At 41.5% G+C, this 18493-nt stretch overlaps 1 protein-coding gene across 2 annotated transcripts in view; it reads left to right on the top strand.

Moving 5' to 3' along the window:
* The window catches only part of DAB1 (DAB1, reelin adaptor protein), a 463784-nt gene extending 450502 nt beyond the window's left edge, over positions 1-13282 (top strand). For both annotated transcript variants that reach the window (XM_018044685.1, XM_018044682.1), the window contains one exon: positions 9880-13282. The gene's annotated coding sequence lies outside the window, so the exon portion shown is untranslated. The remainder of the gene's footprint in view (positions 1-9879) is intronic.

Below are 18493 nucleotides of genomic sequence, written 5' to 3'. Positions count from 1 at the left end.
CAATCCCAGGTCTTCTGCATTGCAGGCAGATTCTTTACCAACTGAGCTACAAGGGAAGCTCCCAAGACACCCACGATGGAAGTCCAAAAGGGGCTTCTGGGCCCCTCCTTCAACACAGCACAAGCCACATTTGATCTTTCTCTCTCCATTCCGTTCACCCATCCATCCAACCAGAAATTTACTGGCTGCACTTTCCTAGCACCTTTCCAGGCATCTGGAGAAAGGATACACCATGCAGGGCTAGTTACGTCCACAGCTCTATTTTCCCCTCTGCCTCCATGCAGTTGGGAAGCAGGAGTCTCAGCCTTATCATCGTTGCAACCATTATCACCAGCTGCTTTTTATTAGAAATGCCCGCACAATTCTGAGTAGGTAGGGGTGACATCTGTAAGAGGAAACAGACGGCCTCAGTCCTCACAGGTGGACGCTTTGGGGCCAATCTCAAATAGCATTTCTGTTTTAGCAATAAGGGAGAATATCTTCAATTATTTCATGTTTTCCCCTACCCTCCTATCTGGGAGAATCACGTGTCTGTGAAAGACTGGGTCAACAAGGGCACAAAAAAAGAACCCAAATAATATTATAATGGCTGGTGTGGGAATGGCAGGTAATTTATACTCCACTGATGTGTTGCTGGAGCAATTTTAAGGGCAAAATGTTAGCGTTTGAGGAGATGAAAGAAAAATGAAAACATTTATTTGGTTAAATAGCTAAGTAAATAAACTGCCTATCAGACTTCCCCAGCTGTCAAGTCAAAGTAGCATCTGTAACAATGGAGAATTGTTTGGTCTGTCTCCCTTAGTAACAATAGATATTGCCATAAATAATAAGTCACTGTCGTTTTTTTTGAAGACCAATTTTCATAGTGGGAACCCAAGACACATAAAATATTACCTGATGGATTTTTAGTGTTCAAGGGAAAGAAAAGCAGAATGTTAGATGCTTTGGGAGAGAGATTTGGAAAAATAAAAATAAAAAAAGGAGAGAGTAGAAACAGATGCCTAGGTCAAAGTCTTGGGTCTGAATTACAGTTCCTAAGGACGTGATCTTAGGCGGGACCTTAGCTAACCCCTGGAACCCCACTTCTCACACATAGATGAAAATGAATCATGACAACAGCTCCCTCCTCAGGCTCTCCTAGGATCAGAAGATATCGTGACTATGAGAGTGCTTTATAAGCTTTGAAAGTGAAATAGCGCATATTTGGCATTATTATTACTATTTTGCTTTTAAATAGAATCACATAGCAAAAAGCCTTAAAACAGAGAACCACAGAAATGGAAAATAACCACTTCTTTACAGGAGCATAGTGGTGCTCAGAAGCTAGTCCAAGCCAACCCGGTCCAGGCAGGAGATGGGAAAGCCTGGCTGAGGGCAGCGGCGGCCAGGTTAGAGACGTTGGCTTGATGCCCCGGGAAAAGATGGAATCAGGAGGAGGTTAAGGCTGAAGGCACGTGGGAAGAGAGGAAGAAGAGGGCGTGCCCTGGGACGACTCCTCGGGTTCCTGCCTGCCCGGGGATCTAGGCGGGGCCAGGAACTATGCTAAGGAACGCAGAGCAGCAGGCTTCAGCAGAGAAAAAGGCGCGTTTACTCTGGGACCAAGTGTTCTTGAGGTTCCTTTGAACTTCTAAGTTCAGACGCTGGTAGACTGCTGAACATGAGACTCTGGCGGCAAAGGCCCAGAGATGGAGATTTCAGCGTGATTTTCAGCCCCTAGAGTAGTGGGCAGAGCTAGAATCCACTGATCATTTAGACCTGAGTTCAGCAAACACTCTGTGAATGATGCATGCTTTGTGGGTCCTCGAGGCCTCTGTCACAGCTAATCTGTTCTACTGTTGTAGCAGGAAAACAGCAAAAGACAGTGCCTAAGGGCTGGGTGTGGTGAGTTCCAGTAAGACTTTATTTACAGAAGAACTGGCTAAAACGGGCTGCTGGGCTGTCCTTTGCTGAGCTGAGTTAGATCATGCTGTTTCACAAATATGGCAGGTAAGGTAGAGAGGTTAGTAACTTGTTGAAATCACAAGAATCACATGTAAGGAGGCTAGGATTTGACTCTAGACCCTGATTAGAGAACTTAAGAGCACTCAACCAAGACCAGGACACCTGGGTTTTAGCAGCCTCTCTTTGACTTAATTGCTTGTGATATGAGGCAGATGGCTTCATTTCTGGCCTTTGGTCTTCTCTTCAGAAAAGCAGTTCCTCAGGCCCTTCTAGCTCTTACATTCTAGGACTTCTAACTTGTCCAGTGTCAGCCAGCTAGAGCATGGAAGACCCAATCCTCAAAAAGTCTTCCGACAGCACCCTTCTCCCAGGTTGTCCTTATTCCCACCTAATGAAGTAAAGGCCAGAAGTCCCTGAAATGCAGGGACTCTTTAGGGGTTCCAGTGACTCTCCATGTGAGATGTAGGACCCTCTCCTGACCACTGGGAGCCTACTCAGGACAGGCCCACTTGCTTTTGGCAGAGAACAGGCATCAGCAACCTCAGTGCCCTCATCTGCTACAGGACAAGTTTAAAAAAAAAAAAAATGATGTCAACATGCAAAGCAGATTACTGGTGCCCATCATTCGTCTTACTGGGGAAGTGCAGAGTTGATCAGAATAGTGTGGACCTCCTGGGAACTCAGATTGTGCACCTGTGTTCACCAAGTGGGTTTTGGCACCGTGAGGCCCCTGGAAGCGAGTGCATTCGGCAGCAACCTCAGACTCTAAGGTATTACCATCATATCCATCCTTTGTTTTGAAGGCTTTCCTATCCTAAAAGCCAGATTTTCAGGCTGAAAATAGTCAGGAAGCTTTGTCATTTCCCCTTTCCTTTGAATAAAAAAAGAAAGGAAGACTCCTGCCACTTGTTAAAATTATTTATGTCATATGAGCTCACTTATTACATGTTACATACAGGACCATGATGTTGGTGTTATAAGCCCCATTGTAGAGATGAAAAAACCCAGGTGAAATGCCTGCCTCAGTTCATACAGGTAGTTAGGAAGATTGCGGGAGTCTTTGTGGCTCTACACATTTTTCATGGATTTAGATGGCACTCTGAGTTCTTTCCGCCTTAGTTTTACTCCGTGGTTACCATCCCCTTTTTCATTTTCCCAAGCCAGGAAATGTAAGACCCTGCTGAGGTAGGCCCCAGTGTTAGGGCTTTAAAGACCCCGAGGCTGAAGTTGCTGCCTAGGCAGGGTGATGATGACGGCCTCAAGCTTTGGCTCACCTCCCAGCTGCAGTCTGACCCCCAGCTTGGCTCAGCGTGGCTCTCACTCCCCAGGCGCCCAGGACGGGGCAGAAACGGGCTTGCTCAGTAACCAGATTGCATGGCGCGTGACCTCATGTCCAAGACCACCTTTCTCAGCATGCTGCGTCTTCTCCCCACTCATCATCTGTTTTGGACCAACTTTTGCTTAATGTGGCCAAGCTTCCCCAAAACAAACACAGTAAATTTAAAGTGAAGTCATAAGCACAGTTGAAGTGGCTTTCCAAAGGGGCTCATGAAAATGTGGGATTGAAAACTATGTACCTTTGTACTTCAAGCCAAATGGCTGGGAAGAGGTAGGGAGAGTGAGGGAATATGCACGGAAAGGGGAGTCCAGACCCTGGGCTGCCCTCCTGGCTCTCCACTGTTTCCTGTGGACTTTTGGTAAAATACCCCTCACATCCAGAGCCCTTCATTTCTTCCTGCCAGAAAGGAACTGTCAGACTGAGAGCCCTTGCTTTGACATTTTACAAAAGGGATCACATGGCCGTGGAGAAGACAGTGGGCTTAGGAAAGACCTGGGTGTGTTTACATGAAACGCTCAAGAAAACAAATCTAACCTACAGTGGTCAAAAGCAGATCAGTGTGGCCACAGTGGTATGAGGGGCTGACTGAGCAGGACATGGGGGAATTTTATAGGGTGAGGAAATGCTCTACAGCTTGATGGCTCTGGGGAGGCCCAGATAAGTGTATGTATTTGTCACAGCTTATGAAACTGTACACTTAAAATGGGAACATTTCATTGTATGCAAATTACACCTCAGTGAAGTTGATCTAAAAATAAGAAATAGGTAAATTCATAGAGATGGAAAAGTAGATGAGAGACTAGTTACTAGGAGTTAGGGGTCAAGGGGACTAGGAAGTCACTGCTAAATGGGTCTATTTGGGGTAAAGAGAGATTTAATAATGAATGTCTGTGAATTATATGCTTAAAAATGATCAAAATGGCAAATGCTTTGCTCTAAATGTTTTACTACAATAAAAAAGGCTAAAAATGTAACAAATGTGATTATATCCCAGTTCTTCCCTGTGCTGGCTGAGTGACCTTGGGCCAGTCACCAAACTCTAGGGAGCCCTGCTTATTCCCTGTAAAAGAAGCTAGGAATACCCAGGGTACAGACTCTGTGATGTCCAAACGAGACCACGGCTGTGATCAAGGAAAGCCCTCTATAGACTCTGATTTGGTTTCTGTAAACATATAGTCTATTAATACTCTTCCTTCTGTGATTCTACTTGGTTTTCCGGCATGAGCTCATACCGCATACTTAAATTCGTCTGCAGACACATGGAAGTCTCTGCTATCCGCAGGGCCCTGCAGCCAAGCCCTTTAATGTACTCTGCAGTCTTTCCACATAGTTTCCTAGGACAGATCCTGTGCCATTATTAGGTTTCTTAACAGCCCAGTTACGCTATAAAGAAGTGTCAATGAAAGAGATGGAATTATTAAAGCCACCTACCAGTGATTTTTAGGCTGAAAACCATCTTCTATAAAGGAAAGATAGAATCACTCACCCAGATAGAAGAAGCCTTACCATTTGGGGAGTAATTTCTCTGTGCCAGACTGTGTGCTCAATGTGTGTTTTCTCCTTCAGTCCTCAATGAGGACTTCTAACCTCATTTTACAGATGAGAAAACCGACACCCAGAAGGGTTAAATAACCTGCATGGAATTGTAAGGTTACTAAGTAGGTGACAGTGGAAAGAGAACATCAGCATGACAGCCAGGAGCCAGCCCAGCCCTCACAGCTGGGCCCTTGGTGTTCTATGGCATGTAAGCAGTTTCACAGATGAGCATCAGACAAGGCACCATGATGGGTCAAGGCCCATTCAAGACCACTCAGTAGCCATGGCTGCCATGAACATCGTCCAAGCTCCAAAAATGACCAAACATTATTTGCTCCTGGCCTTAGTCTTACTCTGTGCGTCCTGCCTCCCAGGTAAGAATTATTAAGCTAATCATGCTTCCTGAAAGTACCTAACCCAGAGAGAAACCTTCCTTTCTGGACACTCCCTGTAAACATCTAATATAAGCTTAATCCCATAAGAAGCCCTTTCTAATCACTTCTTCCAGACTTGCCCCTGGTTCCCCTCATTGCAATGAGCAATAAATCAAACATGCTCAAGTGCCAGTGTGTTTCCAGCGGTCTGCAGGCAGTTGGTAGTAGGAATACCAGCCTGGACCTGCCCAATTTCACATCAGTGTGGGTATACTCTTTCACTGCATCTCCCAGAACACAGGGTATTCAACTTACGTCAAAGGCTAGAGAGTTGATTTGTTTTCACCTTTACTGCATGGTTTCTATCTACTTTGTTGTCCTCTAGAAACAAAGATTATTAATATGCCAGATTCACAAATGAGCTTAGTAAAGTTCGTAAGTATTTGCCAACTCAGTGGCATCCCACTCCAGTGCTCTTGCCTGGAAAATCCCATGGATGGAGGAGCCTGGTGGGCTGCAGTCCACGGGGTCACTAGGAGTCGGACACGACTGAGCGAGTTCACTTTCGCTTTTCACTTTCCTGCATTGGAGAAGGAAATGGCAACCCACTCCAGTGTTCTGGCCTGGAGAATCCCAGGGATGGGGGAGCCTGGTGGGCTGCCGTCTATGGGGTCGCACAGAGTCGGACACAACTGAAGCGACTTAGCAGCAGTAGCAGCAGCAGTAAGAGAAGCAACTTTTTATTTACTCATTTACATCCTCATGCTCTGTGTTGTAAGTAGGTGTGCCTGCCAGGTTCCAAGCTTGTGCTCAGAATGTGAGACACAGATATGAAAGGTACAGCAGAGCTCACTGTGTAGACAGCACTAGGAGGTAATGTGATGGCAGTGTAGACATGGGTCTCTGCAGGGCACTGCTGGAGTCCAGGAGCAGAGTGGTCTGCGTTACCTGCATAGTCCAAGAAGCCCTTCTATTTGGGCTAGCTCCGAAACTATGAACCTGTAGGCGTGGGACAAGGAGAGGTCCCCAAAGTGGAAGAAACTATCTAAGCAGAGTCTCAGGGTTGGGGAATCTTACCATGTCAAGGGGACCAGGGGCTTCCCTGGTGGCTCAGTCGGGTAAAGAATCTGCCTACAATGCAGGAGACCCAGGTTTGGTCCCTGGGTTGGGAAGATCTCCTGGAAAAGGGAATGGCAACCCACTGCAGTATTCTTGCTTGGAAAATGCCATGGACAGAGGAGCCTGGCAGGCTACAGTCCATGGGGTGGCAAAGAGTTGGACACAACTGAGCAACTAACACTTTCACTTTCAAGGGGACCAGGAGAACAGAGCAGAAGTGACCTAAAAGAGAGTGGAAGTAGATGAAGCCGATGGGAAAGGGAGCCACGTTGGAAGGGCCTCCTGGGTCATTCTGAGGGGGTGTGTCTGCAGTATCCCTAGGGACTTAAGGAGCCTGGAGGGTTGTTTCAATCAGGAAACTGGTATGACAAAATCCCTTGCGGAAAGATCATTCTGACAGAAGCATGAAGAATTTTTTTTTTTTTTTCAAAGCATGATATATGTGATCAGAAGGGTGACTTTTGATTCATGGTCTGGAAAGGGGCATTTATTAGTTCTAATGGTCTATGAGACTAATAGGTCTTATGTGCCCAGTGAAGGAACTTCGACCTTACCCTGTGGCTAATGAGGAGACTTTGAAGGATTTGAAGCAGGGCAGAGATATGGTCGGATCTGACAAAATAAAACAACAGCTATCAAAAATGTGCTGTGTTAATGTGTGATTCCATTTAGGCTTTTTGGAATGTCAAAAATGGCCTAAAGACCTCATGGTGACCTTGCCAGAAGTCAGGTCAGAAATTTCTGGATCAAATGATTTCTTAGTTCCTCTCTAGCTCTTGACAGTCTTAAGATTCTGTAACAAGGAAGGTAAAGCTGTTTCCAAAACGTATAATGCATCAGAGTGTCAGACTTTGGGATTATCTGCTGCTTGGGGTTTTCCACACCAGTGCTCCCCTTCATTAGTGGGGATAATTGAGAGTTGACTGCAGTCGTTACCGCTGTTGTGATGGGTATTTGAAGCTAAATTCCGGCAAGCAGGAGATGTGTGAATATTTATCTCAGCTGCGGAAAGTTAATGCAGTGTGGCATTAATTACCCTGTCTGAGCCTGCTGTCTTCTTCTGTTTTTAGGTGTCATTCTCAGTTGAATAAATTAGTTTCCAAAATTAGAATAAAGCAAATGGTAGGGTGAGATCAAGGCAGCCTGACTTCTTAGGGTATCCAGAAAGCCGAGTGAGCTGAGAAAGTCTACCCAGGAAAGAGAAAGCTGCATTGTTGTGGCCCAGCACAGGACAAGGAGATGTTGTTTCCCACTAGTGGTACTTCACTGCTTTACCCCTTTATCTTTGCTCCACTTACTCCACCCCCAGAACACAAATACACAGAAAAGTTCCATGTTTAGCCTTACCACAAGTATCTGAAACATTTCAAGACATTGGCAGAGAATAAATTAGGTGCTTAATAAATCATCTTGCTATAGCTTTTGCTCAGAATTTGATGCTGAGAGAATAAAGCCAAGGGAGAGTGTGTTTAGGACAAAGGGATCAGAACAGTGAAAAAAGTAGAAATTGTATCCTAGACATTCACATTCATTCAGCAGACCTTCTTTGAGCACCTACTATGCTAATTCTATGTGTAAAATGGCAGACAGAATGCACAGCTGGTAACTCAGAAGTCGGGCATGGAAGAATAAGCTTTCCTACTTTATTTTATCAGATATTTGGAAGCAGAATTATACCTTTTTTTTTTTTTACCTTTTCAAGGACAATATGAAGTCCCATGGTTGGAAACCATGCAGGTTTCCAATTGGCAAACTGTTTTATTACACAACTGTATGCCTCCAAGAGTAGGAAGCTTCTTGTTCCTGGAAGAATACAGAGATGATGAACTCTAGAAGGAAATATGCTGGACTTGATCTCAGGAGTCCTGGATTCTGTTTACGGCCTGGTTACTAAGTAACCTGGTGACTCTGGGGAAGCAAAAGCTCTCTTCAGTGGGCTTCACATTCCGTCTTCTTGCCCATCCCCACTTTACAATAAATGCAAGCAATGCAACATATTAAATCTATGAGAGCAGCACATGACTTTGAGTTCACACAACCTCTTTGATTTTCAGTTTTTTACCTGCAAAATGAAGATAGAAAGAATAAACTCCCGGGATGGTTAGGCAGATAAAATATTGGAATGGCCAAAAAGTTTGCTCAACTTTCTCATAAGATGTTACAGATGAACTTTTTGGCCAACCCGGTAAGACATAAAGGTGTTTTATATAAATTCCAAAGCACTCTACGACACCATAGCTGGAAGACTTTTTGCTTGTTTATTATGGGGTTGTTGTTGTTGTTGTTATTTAATGGCAGGTATTGTAATAAATGAGAAAAAGCACTGGAACTTACCCTTAAGTCTCAAGTCCCATGTGACTTACTAGCCATGTGACCATGGTCAAATTACTTAATCTCTCTGTGCGTGGTTTCTCATTTGCAAAAGAAATAAATCACTGCCTTAATCACTACATTCAGAAGACAGTGTACCTGAAAATATGTAGCATGGTGTCAGACACATGGTAGAGCTACAGAATGCCAGTTCCATCTGCTGGTTCAAGAAAATAAGCAGTTGAAAAGGATCTATACCCACATAGCAGGAGGCAGGCTAATATACAAAATATGGCAGAATTAAGATGTCATTGTGTCCGTTTAATTCTGGTACAAATATCTGAGAGTGACAGCATGAAAGTCAACTTTAACAGAGGCCTGTGCATGCTTCAGACCAATATACTGAACTGATCTGCTTGGCCAGTGCACCCTGGTCCATTTCAGTATGAACTGAAGTCTGAAGTGACTTCAAGGAGGCCAAATGCCATTTCCCATCTACATTTGGTTTGAATTTTTGCTATGTCATATGTTGGTCAAAACCTTGTATATATCTTAGGACAGCCCCAGGGCTGCAGGCAAGTGACTGACCAAACCTGAAGCTGCAGCAGGAGTGCATGGAAACAAGCCCTAGAAGTTTTCAACTAAGAGCTAATGGCATGATTGCCATTCTCATGCTCTAAAGCATGCCCAGTCATCGCTGCTTGCAGAAACCAAAGAGCAGTTTGAGACAGAATTTCAGCCATCTCAAGTGGACGTTCATAAAACTGTCTTGGAAAAACGTTCACTTGATGTATGATCATTGTTACCATGTTCTGAAGATCCCTTTCAACTGCTTATTTTCTTACACGTTCCTGCCAAACACTATGCTAGAGGCTTTATATATATTCTCTCTAATTCTCACAAGAACCCTGTAGGGTAAATGGTATTATTCCCATTTCATAGTTGGGGAAACTAAGGCTCAGAAAGTAAAAGTATCTTGTCCACATCATACAGCTCGTCCAGCTCTGTCTGCTAGACCCTGTGATTTCCCTAACAGGCTCAGCTTGTAAACCAAGGGCACAACTGGGTGAGTTGTTCTTCTTAGGGATGAAAAAGGATGCCAAAATGACATGCACCATGACTGAATAATCCCCAAATAACCTAAGGTCATTCATCATAAACTGTCATCTTTCTGTTCTAATCCCAAACCCTCCTTCCCAAGCTGTCTCAGAAAACCCTATTGGGAAAAGAGCGGGTCTCATTTTGTCCCTCTGTCCATAGGAGCCGGAGCCTCTCTATGCGCAGATCAACAGATGTAAGAAATAGCATCAGTGCGGGCTTGTGGCAGGTGCTTCAAGACTGGCATGGAAATCCGCATCGCGACAGGCTCTCTTGTATTCTTTCACCTCACGTCATCCCACGAAGAAATTCACGATTGCCCAATGGAACTCCTTTGGAAGAGGGAACTAAGAGGTTTTGGCAACCACTGGCAGAGGTCTATGGCAGCACAAAATCAAACACACCGAAGTATAAAAAACCAGACCCAGCATCAAATCACAAATCAAGCAAGTGCTCACCCAACAAATATTCCAGGCTTTCTTAGCGTGGGTTTAAGATGACCCAGTATGGGAAACCCTAATTCTCTTTTTATTTCTCAGCCTGTTGACCACTGTAAAGACGTCTGATTTGGAGTGACAGGCCTCAGAGAGGTACATCAGGGTTGGCACTGACGTCATTTAGGCGAATGTAAGGTCTCTGTCACCCCAAGATGCTCATTTGTATGCCTTTTCACATAGGATGGTATAATTACAATGCTCCACAAGGCCTGGTCTGCCATTTTTTCCCCTTTCCTTTCTTTGTCATGTTTGAAATTAATAAGTGTACAAATTTTTGTATTGCTTTTGACTTTTTTTTTTTAATATTGATGAAGAAATCCAATTGGGAAAAAAGAAAAAAACCCTATATGAAATGAATTCACTTGAAATCATCACAAGACAAGTAAGTGGCTGATGATTCTTTTTGATTAAGAATGTTGCCAAAACAACCGTTTAAGCTCTTCTGCATCCTGGTGAAGAAAGACAGATTTCGGTTTAACCTTCACTCTGTGAGTAGGAAAGGACATCGAATCCCATTGATGAGAAAGATGACAATTACATCTGATTTCCTCAGAAGCTCTAAACTCTTTAAGTCCAATAAAATGAGATTTTTTATTTTTCCGATATCTTGCTGCTGTGATGCTATGCAGACAAGTGTCTTCTCCATGTGCCATTTCAAAGAAAAGTCATTTGCCAAATACTTCTGGTACAATCCTGGTAATGTGGTTTGGGATTTTAAAAAATCGACTTGCTAATGGAACAGTGGTGACATGAATATTCAGAGTAACAAACTGATTCTGTGGTCACAATGGTTCATCTCTATCTCTTTTTGTACATCAGAAAATTCAAATGGGATTTTTATTTTATAACTTAAAAAAAAAACAAAAACCTTACCATTAAACTCTTTAAATATTTAAGGGAAATGGCTTTAAGGAGTTCTAATGAAAAAAAAAATTTGCCCGTTTGTGTTTTTTTTTTTTTTTGTAAATATAAATGTTAATGAAAATGCTTTTTTAATAATGCCATTACACTGTAGAGAAGGTAGCAGATTGAGTGCAGAATGTGACAAACTTGATGGGCGGGGCTCACTTTCCGGAAACTACTCTGGAGCCTATGGTAGGAAGTTGGAGTTCAGGGACAACTGACAGGAACAGTCAGCCAATCAGCAGCTAGTGATCAGGAAGGGAGCACGTGACTCCAGCCTCTCATCTAAGTCTTTCTGCGAGAGTACAACCCTCTGTGTAAAACAAGAAGACAGACAGTTCACGCTCTGAAGGCCTATCCTTCAGATTCTGAAACTCCCTCCCACCTCTCCACTCCCACTGACCCTGTAGACATCACTGGACTGTTTGTACGTGAAACAGAAGAATTTAAGCTTCCTTTTTTTTACATTTATGAGACAAAAAGTGCAGTGTTTGGTTCGTATGTTTAGCACATGATTTTCATAAAGAATCTATATATTTTTGCCCTACAGAGAATATTGTTCTACAGGTCAACTGTGTTTTCCTGATGTTCCTATGCAGTTACAGTATGTTGAATTGAATGGTTTAACACTAAGAAGAAAACTTTAAAGAATCATGGGATGAATTGGATTGGGGGTGGGGCTGATTATCCTTACTTGGTTTTAAAATTTGAAAAGTAGAATTTACCTTGATATGATGGACTTCCATCGGCCTGTGTACTTGGATACTTTGTATCAACAGAAACTAAAATGATTTGGAAGAAGGTATACTTGGTGACCAAGGAAAAAATTGAGAAGTCAAGGTGCTTGTTACTGTTTGAAGCCCATGTTTTACACCGTCAGGTCACTGGGATCTAAATGTTTTCCAGTTAACTGGCAAGTGTCCATTGCAGAATAAATGTGTCACCTTAACATGGAAAGGCTGAAGAACCCGAGAGCTGAAAAGGGCCATTTCCTTTCTCTGTAGCTGTCACGTTTTGGTTGACATGACTTCTCCAGGCACGTGCATACTTTGGGTGAGCTGATCCTTCCACGTGAAGGGGACAATGGGAAAGGTGTGATAACCATGAGAGTCGTCCTGAGACCAGTTCAATTGCGTTTTCTGGGGATTTGATGAGATAGGCATTTCCCACAGGGAAGTAACTTAAATTGCTCTGTTGTCCGTGATTCTGATTCTAAACCAGTGGTGCTATCTTCTCCCTCAATATGGTTGTCTTGAGTTTGTCTTGCAGTATCACACCCTTCCACTGATTCTGCGGGTTGCTTCTGACACATTCAGAGTGAACTCTGGCTGATGTGGCTGTTTCAGGCCCACCATCTGGAGCTCGTTTCATAGCGGAAAGTGACAGCCCAGTGGATCCGTCATTGGTTATTGAGTGTGGGTGAAAATGTAGCTGGCTCTGAACTTAATGAAAATGGCCCCTGTAATACATTAAAGTGAGGGAAATAAAGTCAAGATTTTAAACTGCCATCCATGTTATCATTGGCTGAATTCTGCTGTCTGATAAGCACTGTTTGGGGAACTCAGAACCACCGTATCCTATCCAAGGAAAACAGTGAGATTTCAAAATAAGAGCTGAGGTGCAGATACCAAAAGGCCATGGGGAGTGTGCACAGTTCCAGTTAGACTGATAGAAAATCCACGTGTACAACTGTTAATTCCTCATCCTTCACTAGCACGAAATTTGTCACTTTAAATTTTGAAACCAGGGAAACACCACCTGTCATTCTGTTCCCATTCCCCATAGCTCTCTTTACATGCCGCGAGACTTTTTTGATAATTCGTACTCATCCCTGTGTCTACTGAATCCCCATCATGTAATGTACCGGGCACCTTCTTTAAAAAAAAAAAAAAAAATGTTTACTCTGTGGGTTTGGTTCATTTCAATTTCTGTGTTCTGACACATATTTTTTTAATAAAGATGAGAAAGAGAAAATTACTGTTGCAGTACATTTCTAGACCTACTTTAACTTTACCTCAGATGACAGTTTGTTAACATATATGGACACATTATTTTTAACTTTATGTACAATGCATTCAACAGAACAGCAAAATTTTTAGAAATTTTCCATTAATTTCTGTAACACACCATGTAAAACTGTTACAAATAAACATGTTTGAGAACAACACCTTAGCCTGGTTTTATTCCATAAGCTTCTACTGGATATTCAGGTTGAGGAATTGGAAGAAGAAACTGCCTCTCTCGAAACTTCCATTGGATCAGGTGAAGGACCTGGCAAAGGACCAGAAAAAGAAAGCTCCACTGAGGAGTTAGGTCAGTTTGTCTTCAGTTCAATTCTACTTGGAAAATCACAGTGAGGAATGAGGAGGCTGTTGTCAGAAAAAGCACCCCCTGTGTAGATGCGGGGTTTGGACCACACTTAGCGTGGGACTTTAGAAGTTGGGAAAGACCCCAGGACTTACCCTATGGATTTGTATCTTCTTCTAAAAAATGTAAAAAATAAAACATAAAACCTGCTAAACTGTTGATTAGAAGACCAAGCTTAACCTAGACTGTCAAAGAATTTGCCCCATAGTTCAAGACCATCTGCTGTAAGAGACCCACAGGATGAAGCATTTATCTTCCTTCACATTCCAAACACAATCCACACCAAAAAACATGAAGTCTGGAGCTGGACCTTGACTTTTATGTTTTGAAGAACAGAAAGAAAAAAAGTGTGTGTGTATTTATGTGTGTATGTATATGTATATCATTTTTATTTTCTCTTGTTATTAAATCAGCTTGTTGATCCAGTAATCAGCCAGATTACAGATTATGATTAGGTCTTTGGGATGCCAAAAAACACCTCTGTTTAGGACTGGTTATGTTAATGGTTGTATAAACATATGCCCTCAGTCTGGTGTCATTTAATAGAAAGTATTAAACAGATGTTACCACCAACTTGGAGAAAATGAGAGAAAGGATTCTCGCAAAATAAATTTGGACCAGATAGAAGGAACAACCTTCATACAATAAGAAATGGACTCAGTTGTTAAAGATGTTATAGAAGGCTTTCTGAGTAATAGTGCCTCATACTTGTTGAGCAGCTATTAGGTGCCTCAAAGACACTCCATGCTAGATGGCCATTGCCTTAGTTAATCTTTCAAGCGTTAGACATTATCCTCAATGTATAAAGAAACTGAGACTCGGAGAGATCAAATAACTTCTTCAGCTATCCAGTGGTAAAGTTAAGAAGTTTCTTTACTCACAGTTGATTTTAACTTTTTTTTAGAAAGCTGGATATTCACCCTTTTTAATAGTTCTAAATAGTCCTGTTGAAAAGCTTGATCGCCTGTGCCTCTTCCCAGAACTGTAGTTGGTGTTTGGTAAATAAGTTAGATTTCTAAGTTCCTCCAGTTGAAAATTTAAAAAACATGAGATGTTAGTATCTTTAATATGTTGCTAACTTTGTAATTTCTTTTTTAATTAGCACTTTGAAAGGGTATGTGTCAGAGGGATTAAAAAAAAAAAACTACACCTTTCTGCCCAGCTGGTTCAAGTTAAGCCGAAACCAAGAACTGGTGATTTACTTTCCCAACCTAAATGCATCTTAAAGAAGTGACAAATTAAAAGGTGTCCTATTTAACTGTTAGGCGGATGCCAAAATAAATCAGGCAGACATATCTGCTTTCATTTTGTGCTTGAGAGCAAACCCTTGTTGTTTTGACAGTAAGTGGTTTTGTTTTACTCAGAATGACAGTAGGAAAAACGCCTAGAATAAAAACAGGTTTCATTGAAATCAACCTTCAAAGCTTTGAAACCTTTTAAAAGATGTTTAAATTCAAGGGAATTGGAACAACAGTGCCTGAAAGATTTTTTTTTTTTAATGAACAGATGTAAATGGCTTTCAAGCCATTTAGTAGCCAGTTCTCAGTATTTATGTTAAAATCTTTATAATAGCTGCTACTCTCACGCTGCTCCTACTATGTATGTGTCAGTCATGTTCTAGCTATCATTTCCACATTTTTACACAAGAAGAAACGGGCCCCCCACTTTACAACTTAGGCAACTGAAACTTGGAGATGTTACGAAACAGCTATTAATTAACAGAGCCAACGAGCTCTCCCGGAGGCTATTGAGGTGCCTGGGGTCTCACCTCCAGGTCTCTTTCCTCTCTCCCATGTTTGCTTCTGTCTGCAGGCTTTCTAAGATGTCAGATGGCTCACGCACCCTCTGTAAGATACTTTAAAGTCTATCTCTATTCCACTAAAAGTGGTGTCTATTAGAAACATCACGCCCAGCCTTACCTGGGCTGACTTAGTGCAGAAATGGATTCTTCAGTAAAATGACTAGATATTTTTTTAAAAAAGGAAAAATTCAGTTTTATTTTTAAGAACAGTGATGACTCTAACCCAATCCAGTGAATATATAATTGCAAACAAAACACTAGCATTCATTTTCTCATCTAAGATACAGAGGTCTGAAGAGGGAGTCTTTTTGAACAGGTTCATCGTTCGCTGAAGAATATTAATGACTGCCAAGTGGAAAACGTCCAAGTATTCTTGCAAGATGCCAGCCTCTGATGACTTGGGTCTTTAATTTTCAGAACAACCTCTTGCCACTCTGTTACTCATGCAGGGGCCACAGCCTGGATAGGGAACCAGCAGGGGTGGTGGACGAGGGAACAGGCAGTGATCAGGGCTGACATCTTGTCAACAGTAAAATGCTCAGCTGTCTTTTTTCCTATTGTAAGGAACTCTACCCTGCCTCTTGGGGAGGCACCCTGAAATCTGTCTTGTTTCAGATGATAGAAGTTAGTTACCATAGTTCATGGCCATGAGCTCAAGAACCTAGGAACTTAGTTATTAAAGGGAAATTATTTCTTCTTACCTGTCTGTGCCCCTTCAAACTTTCATAGGTGGTAAAAGAAAGGTGGTCAGTGACCACACAGTCCCTGTTTATTCTTTTAAAGTAAAGCAACATCATACCATAACCTAAAAACAAAGGAACCGATAGTTGATGGTTAGTCCTCTTTCATCAGAAGAGAAGTGGTGCAAAAGTCAAGCAGGTACGTAGTCAGTAGTTTTCTTGCTGTGGTGTACTAACCGTAGGCAGAACCTGGAAAGTCGAGTATTTGACCAGATCATGCTTTGCTTAGCATTTGTCTCTCTTTTCCCAAAAGTGGAATGTACTGTCTTTACTGGTGAGTTACTATAGATTATAGGGGTAGACTCTGAATTCAGAAAGTCTTGGTAGTCTATAGCCGTACCACTCTGAATTCACCCAATCTTATCAGGAAGTCTCCATGTAGGTTCTGGCCCCACAACTTTGGTCACTGAATGTAATGTTGAGATGATAATATCTTCCTCATAACACTGCTATGAGACATAAATTTGAAAATTTCATACCTGGACGTAGTAAATCCTCAAGTTGTAGTTGTTTAGTCCTGCCCAACTTTTTTATGATCCCATGGACTGTAGCCAGCCAGGCTCCTCTCTCCAGAGGATTTCCCAAGCAAGAACACTAGAGCAGGTCGCCATTTCCTTCTGCAGGAGAATCTGTGTGACCGAGGAATAGAACCCGCATTTCCTGCCTTGGCAGGCGGGTTCTTTACCACTGAGCCACCAAGGAAGCCCACACATCTGCTCAGTACACGTTACAGTATAGTAAAGAAAGTGATAGCTATTGTATATTTTTGTATTTAATTCTTTTACTTTATCCTTTCACATTTATTATCCCAGAATGGCAATGGATGATTATTAACTGTTTTATTGTCAAAGAAAAGCCAAGGAGCATACATATATCTCTTTGAAATCTTTTTCACTGGCAAACTTTGAAACAAAAACATATCATGGATTTATTCATGTAACAAAGAGTTATTAAGCACATGCTATGTATGAGGATCTGTGATAAGCACTGGAGATTCAGAATTTTTTTTTAAGATGTCTGTATGATTATTCCCAGTTTAAGAAGTTCAGAGTCTAGTCGGGAAAAAAAGACTAATAGGTGAGTATAGCAGGGTGAGTGCTGGAAGAAAGGTGTAAGCTAATACTGTGGGAATGGTGGAAGAAAGCTATACAGAAGCGCTGATGGTTGAGTTGTGTCTTTATAAATGAGTAGGAATTCCTCACGAAGCAGCGGCAGTGGAGGCCAAAGCTGTAGCTGAACTGGCACGGCCAGTGAGCGTGGCATGCCCGGAGTAAGTAAAGGGAGAAAATGATGCACTATTTAAGCTCTTGAATAACACAGAAAAACCAGTTTCTCAATTCATATTTCCAAGCTAAAATAATAAAACATCAAAAATAGTACCAATTATAGCCTGATCTTCCTAATGTATAATCAGAAATTCCTAAATAGTAGCAAATTAAACACAGCTGTAAACCATGACCAAATAAAGTTAATTCTTGGAATGCAATTAATAGGTCAAGAGAGACTCTCATCTTAGTGTCTGCCAGAAAGGCATCTGGTAAAATTCATTATCCTCTTTGAGAAAAACATTAGAAGCTAAAATCATAGAATTTCCTTCACATGATAAAGAACGTCAATCTCAAACCAATAGGAAACTTAGCAGTAAAACTGGAAGGCATCTGCTAAAGTGAGGTGGAGGTCAAGGCTGTCAACCATTACCTCTATCACCTAGCAGTATTCTGAATTTAAGGCATTTAGAATGGGAAAGTTGTCAGTGTTTGCAGATAATATTTTCTAATGGAAAATATCTACCAGAAGCTGTAAGTACTAATAAAAGAATCAAGGTGGTTATTTTTTAAATATATAAGAATCAGTAGTTTCAATATTACTGTGAGTAACCTTTTAGAATACTTATGTTTAATGGAAAAATACATTCCATAAAAATAACAATAAAATATGCAAAAGTAAATTTAATACTGATGTAAGTTCATAAGATCTAGATATTTTTTCATTATAAAACCTTGTAACATGGCACAGAGAAACAACAAATTCAGGGAGGAAGTTCCAAGATTATACAAATGTCAGTTCTTAATTTGCCACAGTTCAGTTTCAAACATAATCTCAATTCTCCATCTTCAATCACATATTTGTATTCAGTAATGTTCTAAAACATATCTGAAGAGAAAATCATGTGAGAATATGCAAGAAAAAATAATGTAATGAGGATAAACAGTCTATTAGATCTCAAAACATAAAGCTAAAATCACTTAAAGTTTTTGGTATAGGACAAAGAATAAAATGACCTATGAAACAATGTAAACTGTAGAAGCTAGCTCAAGAAATTAGTGTATAATTAATCACTGGATAGTTGTAAGTATTCAGAGCAGTGGGGATAAAGACTATTCAGTAAGTAAAAATGGGATAATAAACACTGTTAGAAAAAAGAGTCTTACTTCACATCATATAGTAAATTAAAATCCACGGAAATT

Source organism: Capra hircus, chromosome 3 (genome assembly GCF_001704415.2).
Source record: "Capra hircus breed San Clemente chromosome 3, ASM170441v1, whole genome shotgun sequence".
NCBI lineage: Eukaryota > Metazoa > Chordata > Mammalia > Artiodactyla > Bovidae > Capra > Capra hircus.
The sequence above is the reverse complement of the archived record's forward strand: the minus strand, read 5'-3'. Positions and strand labels throughout refer to the sequence as shown.